At 36.9% G+C, this 22,475-nt stretch overlaps 1 protein-coding gene across 1 annotated transcript in view; it reads right to left on the bottom strand.

Moving 5' to 3' along the window:
• The window catches only part of Oct-TyrR (Octopamine-Tyramine receptor), a 97,476-nt gene that overhangs the window by 56,329 nt on the left and 18,672 nt on the right, over positions 1–22,475 (bottom strand). Inside the window, exon 3 of the mRNA XM_032434727.2 lies at positions 11,849–11,916. The gene's annotated coding sequence lies outside the window, so the exon portion shown is untranslated. The remainder of the gene's footprint in view (positions 1–11,848; positions 11,917–22,475) is intronic.

The following is a 22,475-nucleotide window of genomic DNA, read 5'->3' as shown; positions in this document are numbered from 1 at the left end:
GTTTTTTCTACAAAAAGAGAGAGGTTATGTACTTGCCACCTATGTTCCATCCAAAGAATGCAAACAGAAAAGTTGTATTAAACCGTTTGAAACTAATTTTGCACATTTGCCAGTTGAACTTTTCATTCAACAGCAGAACAAAAACTCAGATAGCTTATGTTGATCAAAACTCAGACAGCACAAACTGTTTTGCTGTATATAAAAAGATTGAAATTTCAACTTTTATTTAAAATGTTCCTTTGCTTAATCCGACACTGAATATTATTACATTTCTTTATTCTCTCGCTTTTCATTATATTATATACAATGTAATTTGCGGCAATTGTCAACAGGATTTATATTCTAAGACTTAAGACCAGACAACATGGCAACATGAAGGGCTCAGGCTTAATATATGTCACAAACAACTCTCAGAACATGACAGCCTTGTATTTTTTCATATTTTGTAGCTGTTAAGTCAATCAGCCACAAGTATTCGGATATTAAAGGGCTACCAAAGAAGCTGTCAACTATTTAATGAATAAATTTTTGTTTTAAATATTTTAACCCCGGATACCAGGATAACCGAAGAGATCGCCTCCTCTGCCACTGTGGCGGCCACACGCTGGCAAACTATTTTCATTTTTATAAGATTTTATCTTATTTAATTTAAGCATAGTTTTGTCTCTCCTGCTCTTTGACCCCGCTCGCCCTGACAGCCACCCCTTGGCCCATCTCTTGCGGCTGCAGTCGACTGTCGTCGACATCTTTGCGCCACTTTGTCCTTTGCGCTGCGAACAATTTAAAGCGAAAGTTACCAAAGTATTAAAACTTTTCTAGTTACTTGTTAGTTAAATAATAATGCGTAAAAGGAATCCCTAGCCCTTGCCCTTATCCTTTCAACTTGCTCCTGCACACATGACAACAAAAATGCAGCGGCAAATGCAATTTAATTGAAGCCAATCCTGCTCATGTAAAAAAAGGTGGAAATGGCTTATATGACATCTGAAGAAGACATGTGAAGTCATTTCAATAAACAGCAATTTAGAAGGCGTGATTCAAGAATTAAACCTGCTATAGATTTATAAGGTGTATGCAGCCCCAAGAAGGTGTCAGCAGGAAAACTGGGAGATTTGCCTGACGCGGATATTATTATTCTCATTATTAACGTTTATCTACTTTGATTCCAATATCTGTTTGTTTTCCCTTTGTTAACTAAGAACTCCGTTTAAAATAAATCAATTTTTGTTTAAATTAAAATAAATATCTACATATTTGTTATCCCACCACACGCATTAACATGTGTAGACATGCGGTTGATTTTAATAAATTTCTCGAGGCTTTTAGCGCCAGGATATAAATGCAGAGTAAAGACAAAGCTAAGTAAATTTATTTAAACAATTTTCAGCCATTTGCAGCATTTATGTTGAGTTTTGTAAACGCTTTACACAATCGGGACCAATGTCCAGCGGCGACAAAATGGCGCCAGCTTCGCATCCGGCAAGCAAACAAAGCCAAAGTTCTACGAGGAGGCGACAGCCGACCCTTATTCTTCATGTGCATTTGTGTGTGTGCGTGTGTGTGAGTGTGTGATTCTGCTGGGCTTTCTGTTAGACAAAAACACACACACGCACGCATATGCAGACATATGTGAAACCTTCTGTCTGACTCTCAGTCTGGGCCTCTCTTGGGCTTTATTTGACTTTGGTAAAAGCCCCGCGGCCACAGACTGACGCCATGGCACGTGTCCTGATTATATGTGCCAGTTTTTTTTCTATCTTATTGTTCTTGTCGCTTTTTGCTCTTGTATTTGTGCTTTGTATCATCTTATTTGTACAACTTTTCTAGTCTTCCATGCATGTTTTTCTTTACATTTATGAGTTAGGCTTGTTAATATGCGCAGGACCACAGACATGCCTTAAAATGCATCAGTGATTTATGCCGAGTCAAGAAAATGGGTCAAGATTTCTTTTAGTGTGGTATTTTTTGTGGTCTTTTAATATTGTACTTGTTGGCATGTTTTGCTAGCCTAATAAACAGCAGGCAGAATAAATTTTGTTGTCAAACTTTTTATTAAAACAGAAAATGATGTTATCATATAGAGCCAGTCGTTTTTTTCAATATGCTAAACGAAACACAGTCTTTGGTATATTAATATAACAAGCTGTATCGGACTTGGACTTGGGATATTGCAAACTGGGTTGAGTTGTCTCAAAGCACAATTCTATTGAGGATGATGACTGTTCCTAAGTAAGTGCGAAATTGTACTCCCTTATGTAGTCTGGGTGTGTCTTGAGTTTGTGACAGACGCTCGAGTCACCATAACGACCGACTGCGCATCCTTGCCCACTTGACCAGCGAAATTGTTTACACCCCAGTAAACTGTGAGGTACTGAAAGACGATTTTAAGGGTGTCTATTTCACATCACATAATTAGGGCTTCATATACGTAGGCGACGACGTAAACATTGATCTGTTTCTGAACTCTTTAAGCTACAAGATATTGTGTAAATAGATTAGGTTCTCTTAAATGTGCCAGCCATAGATTAACAACAATTATATACTTTACAAATATTACAATAATAATAATAATTAAAATAATAACAATAACAATCATAATACTAATATATACATTTCGATTTGAAACGCTGAGCGGAAAGTAATGAAAACATATTTAATAACAATATTAAAAAATAATAATAATAATATTTGAAATGATAACAAGATGAAGAATAATACTATCAGAAATAATAAAAATAATACTTATGAAAAAATTGACAATAAAATTATTATTAATACTAATCATTATGAAAATTCGAATAATTATCTTCAATAATTGTACAAAAAATTCGAAAAGTAGTAATACGAACAATATTTAAAGATATTTGATTAAAGACTTAGATAGTTTAGCTTATCGCAAACGCATCTAGCCATAATGGTTGCACAACCAAAGCGCAATTAGCCAACTAGTTTAGTGGCCCGCACGCAACATTAAACGACGCTTGATTGCATTTCAATTAAAGTTGCATTACGCAGTATAAATTCAAACAATCGCCAGGTAAAACAAATTGCCAGCCATTTTGTGAGAAGCTCGTGGGGTGCCGTAACAATGTCGTTATTTATATGGCACAACACGGGCTTACACAACAGCCAAATACCAGCAATAAGAGAGAGAGAGAGAGAGAGAGGGGGCGAGAGAGAGTGAGAAGAAGGGAGATGAGAGAGAAGAGATGCCATAGGCTGGATAAGCCGCAAACAATTTGCAATGTGAGCCGACGGCGGCGGTAAATGTTCAAAACTAAATAGAAATGTGCAGGATATGTGACAAGTTGCATTTTTATGCAAACTATTTTGAGCTCAATTATGGTGCCCACCTGCCAGTCAGGTAAAAGCCATTTCCATCTCGCCCCCCTCTCTCTCTCCAAGCCTTTCTCAGCAAAACTCTTTGGGGAGGCCTAATGCAGTTGCATTGGGCTTCATCAGCGCAACGGCTGGGAGGCAGGCATGCAAGAAACTCATTTTGTTTTGCCATAAAACACGCGCGGCTGCTCATGCGAGGCTTTCAAAGAGTTGGGCGTGGCCGCCCCCTAGCAAATGCATAGACATTACATTGCCTTACATATTAGATATCCATATTTTATATACACAAAATATATATATATAAATATATATATTTGATGCCTGGGAATTTATGCATTAGTCGCAAGCTGCCTGCCACGCCTCCAGCTGCGCCTGCAGGTGAGCAGATCCTTAGACCTAGCTTTGGGGCCATCAGACATGTAAATTAACATAAGCAGCACGCGTTGAGCTTCAAGTGGCGCAGCCTGCAACGTCTTTTAGCTAAGACTCTTTCAGGCTCTTTGAGGCTGCTCAAAATGCGCTTATGGCTGCAGGCTAAGCTCCCTGAAATTATGCAATTTTTCCTACACTTCGTGCGGGCGCGTTTGCGTATGTGTTGCTTTTTCTTGCGAATAATTTAGAAAACACGCTTAAATTATGCTAAACTATGCGCATATGTTAAAGCTTGTGCTTTGTGGCAAGATTAGAGATAGACTATTAGATAAAAAAAAAAGAGAAAGTAACATTTGGCAGTGCGGATTGAATGAATCCCGAGAGCAATCAAAATTAGGAACTTAAATAAAATGAAAATCTATTTATTTTTTCGTTAAGCAGAGCGTGTCTTAATGTTTGAAGCAAGACTATTTGCATGCAATTATATTTGAAATACATTTTGCCTCTTTAATATGTTTTATATTTGATTGCATTTTATACTTATTATACGAAGAACTTTAATATTTGAAGAGTATCTTCTTGTATAATTAAGCTTGTAAAAAATGAATTTGATTTAAATATCTTGGGTAACAGAATCTACTGCTCGATCTTTTCTCTGGCAACTAAATAATATAATGATGAATGTTAATAAGATAAATCATAAATCTCGAGTTTCATCAATATCAATAAACAAAAAAAAAAGAAGATTAATATATTTTAAAAATCTTTACAAATAAAAGTTCAGGATAAACTAAAAACTGATATAAAATGAAATTGTATTTAATCTCTATTTAACGCTGTTAACATGCATATTTATATACTTTGAGAATTCAGCACTTTGGATAACTTCAAATAATGTATGTGCCGCTTTAAAATACGTTTGATCCGCCATGGAATGCCTCCTGGCTATTACCAGCTATCAATTTTTTAATCCACCTGCTCAGTTGCCGCTCAGCCGGTGTGAACACTCGAAAAAAAAGAAAGCATCAACCACAGCCCCCGTGTTAATTAATGGGCACGGCCGTAAAAATGCAGAGTGCAAACGCAAACGGTACAAAATCCGCAGTTTATGGCCAATAATAAGCACTGTAAACAGGCAACAAAAAATGAAACGCTACAAGTTAAGCTGGAAAAACAAGCAAAGATGATGTCCATAGGGGGAAAAAACGAGCGACAGCCTTTAAGCTGATCGAACGCTATAAAAAAACGCGCTGCTCTGGCTAGTATTTATGCACTTGCTGCTGTTGCTGCTGTGCATGTTGCTGCAGCTTAAATATTTTTAATTGCATTTCACGTAATCACCCAACACCTACGCAAGCCCCGCAGCAAGGACATCAGCGGAAAACGGTCCCGAACAGAGCCCGGCTGAAAGCAGAGCGCATTTTTCCAATAGTTAATGGCAATTTGCTGTTTTGCTATTTACGCCAATTATCCTGCATTTACAGCAACAACAGAAGCCGGCAAAAGCGCCAACATGAAAGCCAATGCAAGTCAACAAAAGCAGCAGCAGCAACAACAACAACAACAACAACCACAACAACAACAACAACTTGGCCAACCAGCCATGGTAAAGTGCAAGTCGCGCGCACTGCTGCGGCTGCATTGTGTGTATGAGAGTGTGTGTTTGAGTGTGCGTGTGTGCGTAAGTGTGTGGAAGTGTGCGCCGTGCAAACACATCATAATTGAAGCCTTCAACAAGTTTCACGTACAATTACGAACACCTAACAGGTGCAAAGCACAGCGTTAAAGACCCAGACTTGAACCCCGACTAGTTGGCTGGGCACATGCCCGACCTGGTCAGCCGGGCAGAGGAGCAGCACTGTGCGAGAGATTGGCCTTTGTCATAGCATGGAGATTGTGGCCAATTTTGTTCAACTAATACACAAGAGCAAAGTCGCATTAAATTCCACACAAATAGCGCAGAAAGACGCACAGTAAAGCCCGATGATAATGAATGAATCGGGCTCAATGTGTGAAGTCTGTTGATTTGTTATTGTTTGAATATATTTAATACTCTTGAAATTGAAGTTTTGTATCTGACCAGAAAAGGTTGCCAACCTCTGAATGAGCTGGCCTCTATTAAAGCTAGTTGAATTCGTTCTTTCCCAGCCTGGGCTGGCTGTCCGCAAAAGCCGTTTAGTTTGTGGCTTACGCTTGAAGGCCATAACTCAATGGCGGTTTAAACAGCCAGAGGGGCGTCTGGTCTGTTAAGCTCTATTAGCATTGTATGCCATATATCAAGCATACGCACTGTGTGCTCAACTATTTGGCTTAGCTTTTGTTGGCAAAAGTCAGCAATAAAGCCAGCAGCAGCTCCATTGGCAAAAGACAAATTAACAACAAATGCCATAAATTGCCCAGCTCGATATGCGAAGAGCCCGGATAATACGCCTCGTACTTGAATCACCACAGTGCCTGCTAATTGTCAATAGCTATTTATGTCCATTGACAGGTTTGTGCACTGGCCGTGCCATTTATCTCGAGCATAGACAATAATCAACCAGCTTTGGGCATTTGTCAAATACCGAACAGGTTAAATCGTGCTAGAAAATAGCATCAATTGAATTTTAAATCAAACATAAACTATTTGCAACACAATTTGGATGCATAAATGTTGTTACCAAATCCCTCAATAATTGTATTTATTTTGGCCTTTGTTGCGAGGCTGGGTGAGGGGCGTCTCTTCTGTGTTTAGCACAATGAATAATTGATGTAATTGATGTGTTTACATACTGAGACCCAACTGTAACTATTTAATCACAACTTGTCACATGCACTCATTATCACGTATTCCATGCCAGCCAACAGTTGTCATTTGCGGTTAAATAAACAAATTAAACTAATCAAATAATAATATTCAAACCAACATCCCAACCAGCAGCCACCAACTGCCCATCTCAATCCTTGTCATGGTCGAGTTGCAAGAAAAGTTGGACGAGAAAATAAATAATACATATAGATGAATGCGGGACGCGGGCAAAGTAAATATAATTACAGGTCTATGGAATATTAAATGTGAGTCTATTAAAATCATTTTGACTTCAGTCTGTGTGCTCAATGTTAATTCAGTAAAATTATGCATTTATTGTATATATAATATTAATGGGAATGGATAAATGGATTATATGTCTGTATATTCAATATGTAGGGCTGGACATATTATAAATTATATCAAAAATAGAAAGATTTAATACCCTATATATGCTGTTTACAGAATAGCGAACGAGTGCTGAGTTTAATGAAAATAACTATATATACCTTAGGGGGTCGGAGATATTTTCGTCTTATGAAATTGGCACTCTCTTTTATTGCCTTACTAAACTGAGTAGCTAATATAATCATCTAGTTATCTATTGTATGTTTGAATTATTTTAATTATAGCCAAATAATTGTCATTTTTTATTTGTTAACTAAGCCGCTTTAGCAGCTACGCTAATTTGATGGCCCAGGGCGTTTAATCAAATTTACATTAAATTGTCTTTCCCGCTACCGATTGCATTTTATTATTCGCCCGAGGTGCGCAAATAATTGGGACAATTAAAAAGTTATACAGATTCGTGCAGCTTAACTATTTTAACTAATTTTATCAGCTCAAATTAACTCCTTCCATAGACGACGCCTCGTAGAGACTCACATTCCTTGAAGCCTGCTGTCGTCCTTCGACTGGATGTTATTGCGGTTTGTGCTATTTATTTTTAATGCGTCCACCCGACATTCAGCGCTTAGCTAGATAAGTAGCTTGGGTAATGGAAATTGGAAGCAGGACAACGATGTCGATGCTAATGGAATTAATTGCTATTTCCGCGTTGACTGCTAATAAAATTACTAACCCCAACAAGAGGACATAACAACAGCAACGGCGAGTTAAATTACGCCGGGCGAATGAAACACAAACTCAAATACTTTAATTAGATCTGAAGTCAACATTCTTTCCATTTGTTGTTGTTATTTCATCAGCTTGTAGCCTGAAGCAACAAATGCTTTGGTACATTCAGAATGCAAAATTCAAAGTGCAAATCGGGGATTATGAGGGGCTTACAATAAGTAAATGAGTTCGAAATGCGTTTGGTCATTGGGAATTAACTCGACCAAAGAGCACAGCTTTTGCAGCAAATCCCTTCAATAGGTATGTAAACGTGTGAATTTATATTGAATGCCTGAGGGAATTTGCGAAAATTAAATTGATAAAAATTAAAAGCCAACTTTATGCAAAACACGCCAATTATAAACAATTTAATATGTGTTGATGTTGAACGATACTTAAGTTCCGGCTTTGTCTCTCTCTCTTATTTACTTCATTCGGTTTATATATATATTGGGTTTTTTATGTTCCCTCTCTATCCTTCTTTAACATCGACTCTCTATCTCTCTCGTGCTTTAACCGTATTCTTATCCACTCACTGACCTCAATCTCATTACTTGCATTCATGAAAATCGAAAAACCTAATATATTCAACATATTGTTCTTATTACACTTACTTTTATAGCCTCTTCTTTGGCTCAAACTATTATCTTTATTTAATATTCTTTAAATTTATCATAAATCTGGCATGTTGCCAATCATGAGTGTAAATCTGGGCAAAGAACTGCCCAATATTCTTAGTTATTGAATTAGTTTTATCAGTTTAATACAGCTGTTGCTCGACTTGCCCTGGTGTTTGAATGTCTATGTTGGTGCTTTACTACTTCTTAAAAGCAACTAACTTTCCCCATTTTGTCGTCACGCCCTGACATTGCCACGCCCACGCAACCAAAAGACGACTCGTAATTGCATTTCTCATTGATTTTTCTTTTTTTGTTACACAGCTCATCCGTTTGGTATGCGTGAGCGCAGTTCAAAGAGAGCCTGAAAATCGAATGGAAATTGATTTTCAATTACAGCCACGCTTTCTTGAAGGTGCAGCATGAACGCAACTGACATCTAAAACTGCAAAGAATTAATTAAATATTTTTTAAATGAACAGTGTAATTATCGCTTTCCATTATTTTGTATCTCAAGTTTATTGTTGTGGTTTCTCTTGACTTGCCACCTTCTTGCATTATTACTCTTATTTGCAGCTGCAGGATTGTGTTTTGATACCCTAAACATTGCCTTGAATAGAAGGCATCTACGATTTTAAGGGTAGTTTATGAAAAAAAAAAAAAGAAACCAAAATGACATCTGTCATGAAAATAACATTAGATTTAAGCAAGTTAAATGAGTTTATCCAGAACTTGAGAAGTTTTCACTTGGTTTTTGTTTTCGAGAGCAAAACTTTACATTTTTGTAATTATTAACAATAAAACCTAAATGTCTTAATATCATTTAGGTTTTATTGCTAAAAATCACAATTTTGATTTTCAGTTAGCAATGCATAGTCCAGACTTTTCTATAAAGTAAGCCCAAGTCGAGCACTTTGAATTAACAAAATTTTGTTTTTATTTGATATTGTTATTTGCATTAAAGTTTTGTTGTTCATGCTGTTGAAGGACCTCGTCTGAGTGGAAGGTTGTTTACAAATTGTGCACGTTGAGATGTGACTGGGAAATGTTTTTCATGTTTCCTGTTGGCATGTGCAACAATTGCATTGTATGCGGCCGAGAAGTGGGCTGCAACAATGCTGCTTATATTGAAGATAAGTTTTTCAACAAGGTATATGAGAGTCGCACAGATAGTTTTAATGAAATAATTTATGGCTGTGCTGGGAAGTTTAAGGTAGTTATTATCTGGATTTGAAGGGTGCCCTAATAAAGAAAACTAGTAGGGCATGCTTTATTAAAGCAGTCGTTGTCTAAAATTTCCTGTACACATTCGAGCGAGCAGAACTAACATTTTTGGCATTTTCGCAAGTCGTCGTTGGCTCCAGTTTAATGTTAGTAAGCATTCATTTGATATGTGAATGCTACACGTATTTCCCATAGCATTCCTGTAGCTGCCAAGCCACTGGAGATGCAACCTTTATTGGACACTTTATATGGCAGCTACAAATGAATTTCCATAGGAATTGCACATAGCACACAGCATGCAAAGAGTAAAAAAGATTTGCGTGCTGTCCTTGGTCCAGCTATATCAATATATATATATGCATTTTCAAATGGGAAAGGGGACAAGTGAAATGTGGGCCCTATAGGCCCATATATCATACCGATATGCAATTAAAATATTGTCAATTGCCGAATTTTATGGCACGAATGCGGACTGCGGCACTTGTCGCCGTAGAGCTAAGGGTAAGATTTGTGGCCACATAAATTTGTTGAGGGTGTAATTCGATTTTCAATATTTATAATAGTTTTCCTGTTCGCCACATTTTTGCAATTCCCACTGTGCCACAGCTTAGCCCTGCCCAATGCTTTTAGTGTGCCATAAAAAAAAAATTCAAATATCAAGCACGCAGGAAAAAGCTGTCCATTTCTGCTTTTTATTTCTGTCTGTTTGTCGTTTGTGGTTGATCTTAAGCTTTAGATTTTAGCCAAGTTGCGCTCATTTGTATGCTACGTATTTCTTATTGCGCCGCATCTGGCAATCAGCTTGTATTATATACGTATATATGTATTTATGTGTGCGTGTGTATTTGTGTGTTGACTTTCTGCACAGCAAAGAGCATGATGACAGCAGCCTTGCCGCACATTGTTGTGTATTTGCGCTTCAGTTGCATTTGCGGTTAGCAAAAGCATTTTTCATAATTGTATAAGATCAAGATGTGTCTACTTGACTTTAACAAGGCCTTAACAACATTATTATTTATGCCTCAGTCGAAAGATGAGCAGAATAATAACTATACTTTACAAAGAGTACAAATATATTTGTTCCACGCTTTAAACCATGTCTGTTTACGCATTAAATAAGATGTGATAAGATGTTTCACAATATTTGTTCTTAGCTGCTTGACCAACACTTAAACGCAACCCTTTTCAACTACTTGAAATTGTAATTGGTGTTATTTTTGCAATCAATTAGATGCTTCAGTTTTAAGCGCATCTTAAGTATTGGCATCTAATATAAAGGCAATATCGTATAAGTCGATTGATTTTGTTCAATTAATAATTTCCATTACCCTTATTTATAGAGTGCATTAAAATATGGCAACAAATTCTGTTTTCAAAGATAACATCAAACTCAAAATTTTCTAGCCGCACTTTTTCCCCTCCGAGACCTTAGAGTATAAGCCGCGAAATTAAATGCAAAACCTATTATTGCCATTTATTTGTACAGTTTAAAAACATATACATTTTAAGTGCTTTGAAACAAGTACTTTTTTAATTTTTTGAGTTCATTCCACAAAAATTAATTGCACCTTTCAGCAATTTACAAGCACATCAAAAACTAACGAACAGACAGAAAGCACACAGCGCAAGTTTTTACCACACTTTTCTATCACCAAGGCGACAATTTAATTAACGACAAGTCTAATTAATTTCAACAACTAAATGTGCAACATCTGGCTTCCATATGCCTTTTTGTATTTTAATTATGAATTGTGGTTGTGTGATTGTGTGTGTGTGTGTGGGCATTTTCTATGACTAATTTGCTGTTGTTTGTTTGTTTGTTTGTTTGCAATTGCTGTCGGTCTAAGCGTGATTGCATGTTTAGTTGAACATTTTAATGGAGACCGCGTTATAATTTATGACTAGCCTGACCATAATTTAACACGCAAACGAATGCTTAAATAACATTTTGCTAAAAACTTTCCAAATGTTTTTTGCAGCCACAAAAAATAATGTACATGGAAAACCGCAATAAAAGCTCACTTGTGCATGATTTCTATATAATTGAAGGCTCACAACATGTACAACCCATTGAAGTTTATGCTTTGATATTGTAGCACAACAAAGAAAAACGTTGCCCCTTAAATATAGTGTTTAAAAACCTCGTGGGAGCTAAAGTTTCTTTTCCTTCCAACTCTGCAGCACGTGCTAATGAAGTGTTTTAATTGAGACCTCTGTACGTTTGCTGATTGTGTGTGTGTGTATATATGCGGGCATGGAAAATGATTTTATCACGCCTTTTTCCAGGCCATTTCATTTTATAACATACTATGAGATAGCCCATGCCCAAGACTGAATTGCCTTAACATATATTTTTATTGATATATAAATACATATGTAACTATGTACTTACCCAAAAATTCACATCCAAAAGAACGATTAGTTTTTTCCCAACTGTTATTTTGGGGCAGACAGATATCTCTGAAAAGAAAGCGACATTAAGTTTGAGTAAATTTAGGAAAAAGTGGAAAAGAGAGAGAGAGAGAGAGAAACAAAGTGTTAGAGAAAATATTTAACAGATTCTCGACAGAACCCTTTAAGATAATGCTGAAAATCAAAGTCTAAACGCCTACAAGACTTATTTGAATTAATGAGAATCGAATAATAAGGCGATATCTAAAATGAGATTTTTTTGTTTTAATTCCAAACATCCTTATTATGTTATGTTAATAGATAGAAACTCAACCATATTTGTATATTAAATTGTTTTGGCATCTTGTTGGAATTCAGTTAACAAGGAAATATATTTTTTAAGCTGTGTTTAGAAAATGTTCTTGTTGACAATCTACATGAAAACATCTGCTTTTTTTTTATTGATTTTATTGCCGTTGCTGTTGTTAGCCTTGTTATTCTTGCTGTCAGTTAACAAGCAGCGCACGTCATTTGCAGTTGTTGTTTGTTGTACCTTTTGTGTGTTTGCCACGTACGAAGGACATTTGCGGTTGAGCAGTGGAAGTGTAAATGGAGATGATTATGAATGTCGAGGTTACTAAATAAGCAAGCAACTTAATTGAATTGAATTCGCTTATTCGTCGTTTTAGCATTTATATAGATTTAATTTTAATGCCGTTTCAATAAAGTCCGAAATTACAATATTTTCTCATTGAAAAAAGTTTTATTGTGACAACGGGAACCTGTCTGGCTTCTTTTTGACATTAAATTAGATCCTCCTCCTTCAAGGGTCAGTAAATATGAATTTATTACAAACTTGAAGTAAATTCTGACAAGTTATTAAATTCGCATAAAAATGCTGTCAACTATTAAAAATTGAGCAAAATTTAAGTTGGCCTAATTACTTTCTAAAATGTTGCATGAATAATTCACACATTTTGTTATTCATAACAATCTGTCATAATAGATTTTTTGCTCTAAGCATTGACAGCTGATGTAGCTTTTATAATATATCACGTGTGCGTCAAAGATTTGTCTTTTGTGTAAATGATTGATTATGCTTGATAATTTAATAATGCCATCAATTATGTAAATAATGCTAAAAAGCTTTATCTAGTGACGAAATTTCTATAGGCAGCTGACAAATTAAGATCTGTGAGTCATCATGGGATTGAATTATTGATGGAACTGTCAAACAACTTTACAACTTGTTGTCATGCACAGCAACAACTTTTAGCTAACTAACTGGCATCACTGGTTAATTGCATGCAAAACTAAAACAACAATAACAAGAACAAGTAAGCAAGCCAGGAACTTCATCAACTAGTTAAAAAGGCTAACACAAGACTAACACTCTAGCCGGGTCGTGTCACGGAATTTAATTGCAGAAATGCGGGGCGAATTACGAGAGCCCTTTGGCACACAGCGCTTTTTCGCGGAATCATAAAACAAACAGCGTCTGAAGGTTGCAGCTACAAGTTAGAAGTTGCTAGTTGCAAGTTTCAAGTCGCAGCCCGGATGCCGGAAATGGGGGCAGTCGAGTCAACAATAAACGGCACAAAGTTTCCACGACGATGACATCCGTTGGCAGCACATTTTATGGCGTACTTTGTTAGTTGGCTGTGCCTAGCTGACTTTAATTTGACTGCACCGCGGCTCGGCACACCTGGGCAGCATTTTGTGTGTGCCCATAAAATGCAAATGCATTGTTAGTCAAATGCAAGTAGCCGCTTTATGTCTGCCATCGCAATTAGCGCTCGCCAAACACACGCGGCGTATGCGCAATGTGCCCAAAGCAGCTAAATAGGCGTCCTTTATGCAATGCGGCTTATTAGAATGCAATATTTTAACTAAAGCATAAAACAATTGAGCACAATTTATGAGCATTTACTTTGTTTTAATTATATTCGCATTGATATTACATCGCTTATATTTCAGCAATCAATATAATTAACCTTAAATAGCTTTGTTAAAATCGAAATTTAATAGTCGCTTTTTTGTGCATTATTATAACTCCATTAAGCAGTTGTTACTGCCAGCTAGTTCTTAGTGCTTATAATAGTTCCTTCAATGACTTTAACGACTACTCGAGCTTATGTAAAGTTTCATTGGGAGCTATAATTAATTTTGAGGTTGTATTGGATTAAACATAGTAGATCAAGTGCTAATACTTAATAAAGTTATATATATTTAGATAGTTGTCCGTGCGTATACCCAGCCCTTCTTGTATGAGAAACTTCTTTGTTGAATCTTTTACTAAGTTTATATGCTCCTTATATATGATCCAAATCTATTACCTTGGTAAACTCTATTTTTTAATGCTCTATGGAAGGAGCCGAAACATAAGATCTTGCTGCTTAGCATAGCTGTCCAAAAGTTTTCTTGTTTCCTAACAAACTCAAGCTCCTTACGCAAATGTTATACAATTCTATTTATAAAAGAATTTAAGCTTCAGTTATTTCAAACGAAAGATGCATACAACCCATTTAGCTCCAATTGCTTATTGAATAAACATTATTACGTTCACATTTGGCAATCCTTTTCGCAAGCAAGCCCTTTTGATATACTCGTAACCATATTCCACATTCCAAACTGCCAACCAAAAATCATTCCGAGCGTATCCAATCAACACATCGCCCATGCCTGACAACAGCCCAGTTGTGTGTGTGTGTGTGTGTATTTGTGTGTGCATTATCATCATTACACACACGTACACACACACGCCCAATTCGCACAAAGTGAACGCCCCTGTTGCACCGCCCAGACACCTCCTCCTTAGCACACTTTGTTTGCCTTGTTGCCACACTCTCATTTAGCGCTGAGTTTGTTTTGTAATTGCTTTCTATTGTTGAACTGAAAATTGCAAAATGTTTCCGCCGCTTGTGCCAGCTTGTGGGGGGCAGGCGCAGGGGTGGGATCCAATGGCTGTTGCCTCAGTCCATGCGAATCAGATACCTGTTCAGGCACACTCGGCGTCCGCTCTCACCAGAGTAACGGTGCACATAATTGGAGTCTTGGCAACGCTAAACGGCAATTGTTGACAGCCGAAAGAAGCGGCATCTGCGAGATTCAACTCCACCAAGAGCTGTTAATAAGGCACCTTGTGGCGCCCCAAAAATACTTATTATTAAGGCAACCGTCAGGAGAAACAGCTGCTGATGCTCAGCACACAATAGCCGCTTAAATTATTAACAAAAGGTGTTTTATAATTAATTTCTATTCAACGTGAAATTCATGCCAACAGATCGCATCAGTCAATGACACTTGGCGTTTGCTACTCTGTGGCCAATGTCAAGGAACTGCTTTGCAGTCCTTAAACTTGGTTCAATAAACCAACCTTGTCCAGGGCAAGGTCCTGTTATCAGAAATCCGAGTTTCGGGCTTAGGTACGGGTCTTTTGGCATATTTGTTTATGAGCGCTTAGCGACTTAATTAATTGTATATTGTGCGGCTCATTGGACAGCACTTTATTGAAGGCGATCACAAGCTATTTTCCATGGACACAGACGGGTCACAGGCAAACATAATGAACTTAATGACCCACGAAGTCACGAGTTAAAGGTCAGCTTTGTGTGCTCCCTTAATATAAAGGCCGCTTCATAAATGAGCTGCCTATTTAACGTTAAATGTATTACTGACAAAAGTCAATTCAATTTGGCGTAATTTATAGGTAAAAAGAAAACCTTTAAACAATTGAAAGTACAAAAAGTAAACGTGTGTAAGTGCCACTTAAATGAAAATATAGTCCGGGTCGCGCATAATAGTTCCAAAATTGCTTCTATTACGAGTGTAAATGTTAGCTTGTATTTGAAAGAAAAAACTTAAGTATATGCTCGCTTGCCATACAATGTTATAGATATTCAAGGGAGATATCGACAGGAATAGGGCATGATTGATATTTGAGTTAATTTCATGTTATATATGTATTGCTTACAACGTAATTTACTTAATGAATTATACATACATAATAACTTAGCCGAAGGCAATCATGGATTGCTCCGACTACATATTAATTAAAAATAATTACCGTATTTATTAACATCTTAATATCTGTTGCCATTTTCACGAGATGCGCCTTATAGCCTTTTTATATAAAATATTTACTTATGATTAATTAAATTTAATTAAAGTAAATATGTAAAATAAACATTTGCAGCTGAAGTTTAATTATGTTTTTTAGAAAAAATAAGGAGAATTTTTCTCTAAAATATAGAAACGTGAAAATACCCTAATAAGAAAAATGCTTCATTAATAAAATTGAATTTTCTTCAATTATCAAATTACTTGCACTATGAACAATTTCTTAAGGCAAATTCTTTTAATATTGATATCAACTTGGTTGGTCAACTGCTAAAAGCTGCCTTAAAAAGTCGGAAGAGCATCTAAAATTGTTTGAATTTTTTTTTTTGCCAGCATTTGTTTACAAATAAAATCCCGCATACGTCACGTGGTACAGCTTGCATGAGCCAAAGGAAATCGGCCAGTGTCAAGGCCAAGCAACTTTTCGTGTTGGGCTTTAGGTATATTTCATTTATCATGACACAACAAAGATAAGATAACAAAGTGTGAGAGATCATGCGATGCCAAAGGCTGCTTACAATTGAGATAATCAAAAATAAATATTAAAAGCCAAATCATTTGGCAAGCAGCAGGCACTTTAAAATATATATATTTTTAGAAAGCCACATCAAACCAAAACCGCACATTTATAACTAAAGTCTGTCGAGCTGCATATGGAAATCAAAAAACATCCATTTATACATTTATAAATAAACAAATATCAGAGCGCGACAATGCGGCCGGGCAATAAAAATTAACACATTTGTAATTTTTTTTCTATTGCAAACAGACGCTCGACGAGCCACATAAATTATATATAGATATACTTGTCGTTTGAAAAGCTCATAAATATTAATTAGAAAACAACAAAATATATATACATATCTATACGCTGTGCACTGGACTGATTATTGCATTGATAAAAACAATTATGAAAAGTGCAAATGGATTTTCATTTGCAATATTTTTAATGTTTGTTTAAGTGGAAAAAAAGCGAACTGAATGAATAGCTAGGTAAACAAAATGTGCTAACCTTTTAGAACATATTTTACATAAAAAAAAAAAATATATATAAATAAAAAAGCAAGTGTGAATGCATTGAATATCAAATACATTTTTTGTATCAATATTGTGAAAATGGATAATAGATTAAATTGTCAAGTGAATAATTTATTTGTCTCAGTCTTAAATTTCCGACAGGTGCCGCCAACTCTGTAGCTAAGCAGGGTAACCCTTAGAGAAGAGACCGAAACAAGATACCTGGGCGTGGCCCTTGACAGGCGCCTAACTTTAGCCAGACACATTAAGAGAACTACTTTACTGGGCGTCGCCTTTAAGCTGTGGTCCTCATCTGGCGACATGCTATTCAGATCTGTGGCTGTGGCTGTGGTTGCTCCATCTTCAACCTTCAACGTAAGACTCTGCTTTTGATGGCGTTCTTCTCAGAGACCTGAAGATCCCTTGGGTCGAAGAACAATCCATTTTAACAATCCCACACGCCAAAGGTGCCCAGGAGACTAAGAAGGAGAATTCTTGCCCACATAATCCCCTTCCCCTCCCTGCCCAACTCCACCAGGCCACCTGCCATCTCAATAGCAGAAAACATGCAAGCCACATCCAAAACACAATTATAAATCAATCAAGTTTCTATATTGGTTGAAACCCGGCGAGCGTAAGGCAACAGCAAGCTTAAAATCCCAATAAAAAATTAATTACCAAATAAATATGTTAAATTTAACAAATTTTCAAAACACGAGATCCATGTCATCACATGCCTTGTCAAAGTTTCAAGAGCGGCAATTGCCATGAAAATTAAATATTTGAAAAAAGCTCAAGGAAATTATTAGATGTCATATTCTCTTTCAATACAGCTCATCAAGAAGATGTAGACATAAATAAATAAAAGTGTTTTTTTTTCGGTCACATATAGCTGTGAATAATAGTCACGTTTGCTCTGATAAGCTCGCATTCAGCTAGTTCGCATAATTGCCGAACGTGCCACACAAATTTGTCTCGAGCTGTGATATATGCGAATGTTGAGCAGGCAAAAAATAGAAACCGGCCGAAAGTCTATAAATATGAGCAATAAATTGGAAAGCGTGGCCGAAAATGAAAAAGGCGCGATTATAGAAAATATTTATAAATATTTATGCAGCACGCAAAACATTTTGACGCGCTGTTTACAAATGGCAGCGGATTTTGTATTCGCATTCTCTCCACTGTCATCCTTGACCATTACAAATGGGCTAGCAAGGCAGCAGTCTCATGCAAATGAATGAAAGAGTCGAAGTTTAACGCAAAAGATTGATTGTGCCCGCAATGAATTATGAGCCATTTAGAGAGCTACAGCTGAAGACGCGAACCTTCAGCTGCTGATGAAGTAAATGCCACGTGCCGCAGTGCCACGTGTGCCAAAGTTAATGAACTTTCTTACAGGGTTTTTGTTTGTTTTTTTTTATTTTTTTTTGGCCAGCAGACAACTGGGTGTGTCATTTATTAATTGCTGCCAGTGCTGAGCTATTGGCTAATCTATAAAGCTCTTTGCGTGTTGGCATTGCAAAATATCACACATACGCACCATTGTGCTCAAGGAATCCAATGTGTTGCCACCAAGAGCGACTTTTTATGTTCGAATAAAAATAAAAAATGGACAAAAATATGAACAAGAAAGTTAGAAAATGTTTGGCAAACACAAACATTTAAGCTGTCGGCTTGCAAGTCAACGACATTGCGCATACGCCCTGTTTGCGGGTGCGTCAGTGCGTGTGTGTGTGTGTGCTTGTGTTTGTGTGTGTGTGTGTGTGTGTGTGTGTGGTTGTTGGATTCGGATTCATTGTGTGTCTGCTATAAAATTTATGAGCGCCTCAGTTTGTTTTAGGCTTTTTGTTGCTTATGCTGCCCCCTATAAATAAACCACGCACAAAAAACCGGCTACAAAACTGGCGACTTTAGGCCAACAAAAGAAACAAATAAAAATACACCAACTTGTAATTCAAGTTGGAAGTTAATTTGAGCAGCGGCCACTTGAATTAAACAGCAACAACAAAGACTTGTGCGCCAGCTACCAAATTTCCAGCTGCTGCATTCATTTGGCTGCCGCCTCTTGTTCATAATGTTTTATTTCTATTACGCGGTGTACTTGAGCGAAAGCCCCAACTTAGCTTAATTGGTTGGCCCAAAAGCCAACAGCAAGCTGAAAATTTAAATGGCAGCCAGCATTAAATTTTTTGCTGCGAGCATGGGATTATGTGCTGTCAGTTTAAGGCTGCATTTATTTCGGCTATGCAAATGTTGCGCTTGACCAGGAAAATTTAATATGATTTATGCGCGTCTAACATTATTTTTAGCCACCGAAAATATTTTCATTAATTAAAAATAGCCAAGAGGCAAACCCCTTTCGCAGCGCACATAAAGCGAAATGAATTTTTCCACAAATTTATGCAAAACTTAAAGACCAGCAAAGAGATACTTGTAAGGTGGGGAGGCACTTGGCCTGAAGGCAGTCTAAAAGGATGACAAAAAAAAAAAGGGAAACGCAAAGGCAAATAGTAATAATATAATAATATCCAAAGGGGAATCTTAACAGATAAAAATTTGAGCTTCTTAATTGGTCGCTGGTTATAAATATTATTAACAAAAAAGTGTGTGCCACAATATTATACGGATTTCGTATTAGATAATTAATACTTTAACACGAGAATGAAAGAGTATATATTCTGCACGTCGAAGATTAAATACCCTGGTAAACATTTCCATTTTGCACATATGTAAGCCCGAAAATGCCCACTTTTGCTTATTGCAAACACCTCTTACATACACTTTCAATGGTTATAGGGTATTAGAGGAAACAAACTACTTAAACCCTATGACAACATATTGTCAAGGCATTAAGCCTGGAGCTTACCAAATAAAACCAGCTAAGTCGCTGGACACTGAAAGCGGCAGATAGAGTGTAGCTTATGATGCGGTCCGGCAAATGCTGGCAGTGCATTAAATAGGGATTTGGCATGTTGTATACTGAATATTTTGCTTGCAAGCCAAACACAAATAGACAACGTGCCAGACTGTACAGGCTGAACATTAAAAGTATGGCCAACATGGGACCCAATCAGTCTATCAAAGCAAAAGTCCTTGAAAGTGCGTTGCTTGAATGGACAGACACACGCTCAATGTTTAGACAGCAGCGCCATAATTTGTGCTGCCAAAAGCATTGGCCCAAAGTAGTAGCCAACGTCTAATAAGGGCACTATTGAGGCCCTTCCGCTGCCCCGCCACTGGAGCTGGTCGGTGCGCTCGTTCGCAGCTTTGATTGATTAAGTGCCTGCATTTGACGCGCCACTTGACGTTGCTTGTTTACGGCGCACGGACCTTGGCTCAGTCCTGAATAAAGTTGTAAAAATCTACACTCTACGTTTGGGCTTGCCCCAAAGCTTGGAACACATTGTAAACATTTGTTTTTACGAGTAAGCAACCGCAGCAGTAGCTAGCAGCAGCAGCCGGAGCAGCGATTTTGAGGTCCACGTGTCAGCCGTGTAGCCATGTGGCCATGTGGCTGTGCGACACTTTTATACACATTACATTTATTACTAATACGCCACGTAAACACTTAAAGGCCGCAACGTAAAAGCGCCAGCAAACAAGGGACTTCCGTCTGCCGTTGCCCGGCCCCCCAACGTCAAAATGAGCCGCACAAACAAACAAATGACAGGTCCGCACTGCTGCGGCTCAGCATGGATTCCTCTATTTGTGTGGAATGCCTTTCAAATGGGCGAGAATAATAACTTTCCGATGAAATTGGCGGCGCTTTGTTAAGCAATAAAAATGTTCCAGTTCGAGTTGAAACCGTTCGAAGATGGGACTTAAAATTAAGCTTTTACAGTAAGCCGAAACAAAATCGAAGCATAAAATTAAAATATAAAATATGTACACAAAATATGTTAAATAAAAAAAAAAATAATAATTAAAAAGCCTAAATTAAACTAATAAATTGAATATAAGATAATATATAAAAATTAATAAAAGAGAACCCAAATAAATAAACATGTTGTTTTTAAACATGCGATTGGAACTGGAATTTATATAAAAAAGAATTAAATAAAAACAAAATAATTAAATATGGAAATAACTTTAGGGAAAGCAGAATAAATTAATATTTAAAATATAAATTAAGGCCTGGTTTTGCGATCTTGCAGTGTATCATCTGCGTCTTCACACAAATGTCATAAAATATACTTATTTGTGTTTTTTTTAGTATATCTACCCTGAATTTATATGCTATGCGCTGCTCGCTCGCTTTTATTTATTTATGTAAATAGCACAACGTGACAATGTCAAATGTGTGATGTGTGTAACCGGAAATGATGGCTCCTCTTCGGATGGCTCCACACACTAGCTCACACAGAGCCGAGCGGCCCGTACTGTTCCGTAAACATCTAACCAGGCAACCGACATATGTGAAAATAGTTCATAAACCTACCGCGTCCCTTATTATGCCACACAAATAATAACAAGCCCAAGCTGTGCGCAAAGTCTGACAAATAGCAGCATGTGCTGTCTAAGGGAAAAACTGAGAGAAAATCCACGTGAAATAGCATTACACAAAAAGAAAGAAAATATATCTTTAAATAACGCAGCCCAAAACTAGGCAACAGCAAAAAGTTTCCGGCACTATGTTCCGCCTGTCTAACCGGAGTTGCATTCAGTCTGTTGCATGTTGTTGTAGTCTGTTAGTTTTTCAGTTGGTTTGTGTTTGCATGTTGCCAGTCTGCCTGTCTGTCTGTCTGTCTGTCTGTCTGTCTGTGTAGGCGTGCTTACACTTGCCATGCTGCCTCCGGTTACAGGCAGTGCATCAGCCGACCGCTGACAGTGATGGCAACGCGTCGTCGTAGGCTGCATTTTTCAAACAGCCTGTTATGTGTTCCGGTATGCGAATTCATACGAATTTCGCCGTCAATTTAAAATGATAAATACAAATTATCTGATCATACATAACTAATTATAATAAGAATAAATCCAAAACAAAAAAAAACAAAAATACGTTTAAATCTAAAATATTAATTTAAAATGTATTAAATATAAATTTCATTTTACAGAATGAAAAGAAAAAGTAAATATACTCTAGTGGAAATATGCTGAACTTTCTACTAACAGTATATACTTTTCTAGAAGCTACATGTTAAATTTGATGTCTCTAGCTCTTAAAACCTAAGAGATTTGCCTAAAAAACATGATTACGATATCGATTCTTATCGATAGCTTGGAAACAGGGCAACGTAAGGACTATCGAAAACGGACAATACAACGGCCATGGGTATATCAAGAATATATATATACTTTATGGGATTGGAGAGGCTTGATTAAACAAGAGGCTTGATTATCAAGACTAACATAAGTTAATTGTTGATAGCATGAAAATTGAAAATAAAGTCAAAAGGAATTATGAAAAATTTCGCTTAAAATTCTGCGGAACACATTTGTTTTTCGTCTCGCTTTGGATTTCATTTATTTCTCGGCTATTTGCTGCACATCTA

This window comes from Drosophila virilis, chromosome 3, assembly GCF_030788295.1.
Source record: "Drosophila virilis strain 15010-1051.87 chromosome 3, Dvir_AGI_RSII-ME, whole genome shotgun sequence".
Lineage (NCBI taxonomy): Eukaryota > Metazoa > Arthropoda > Insecta > Diptera > Drosophilidae > Drosophila > Drosophila virilis.
The sequence above is the reverse complement of the archived record's forward strand: the minus strand, read 5'-3'. Positions and strand labels throughout refer to the sequence as shown.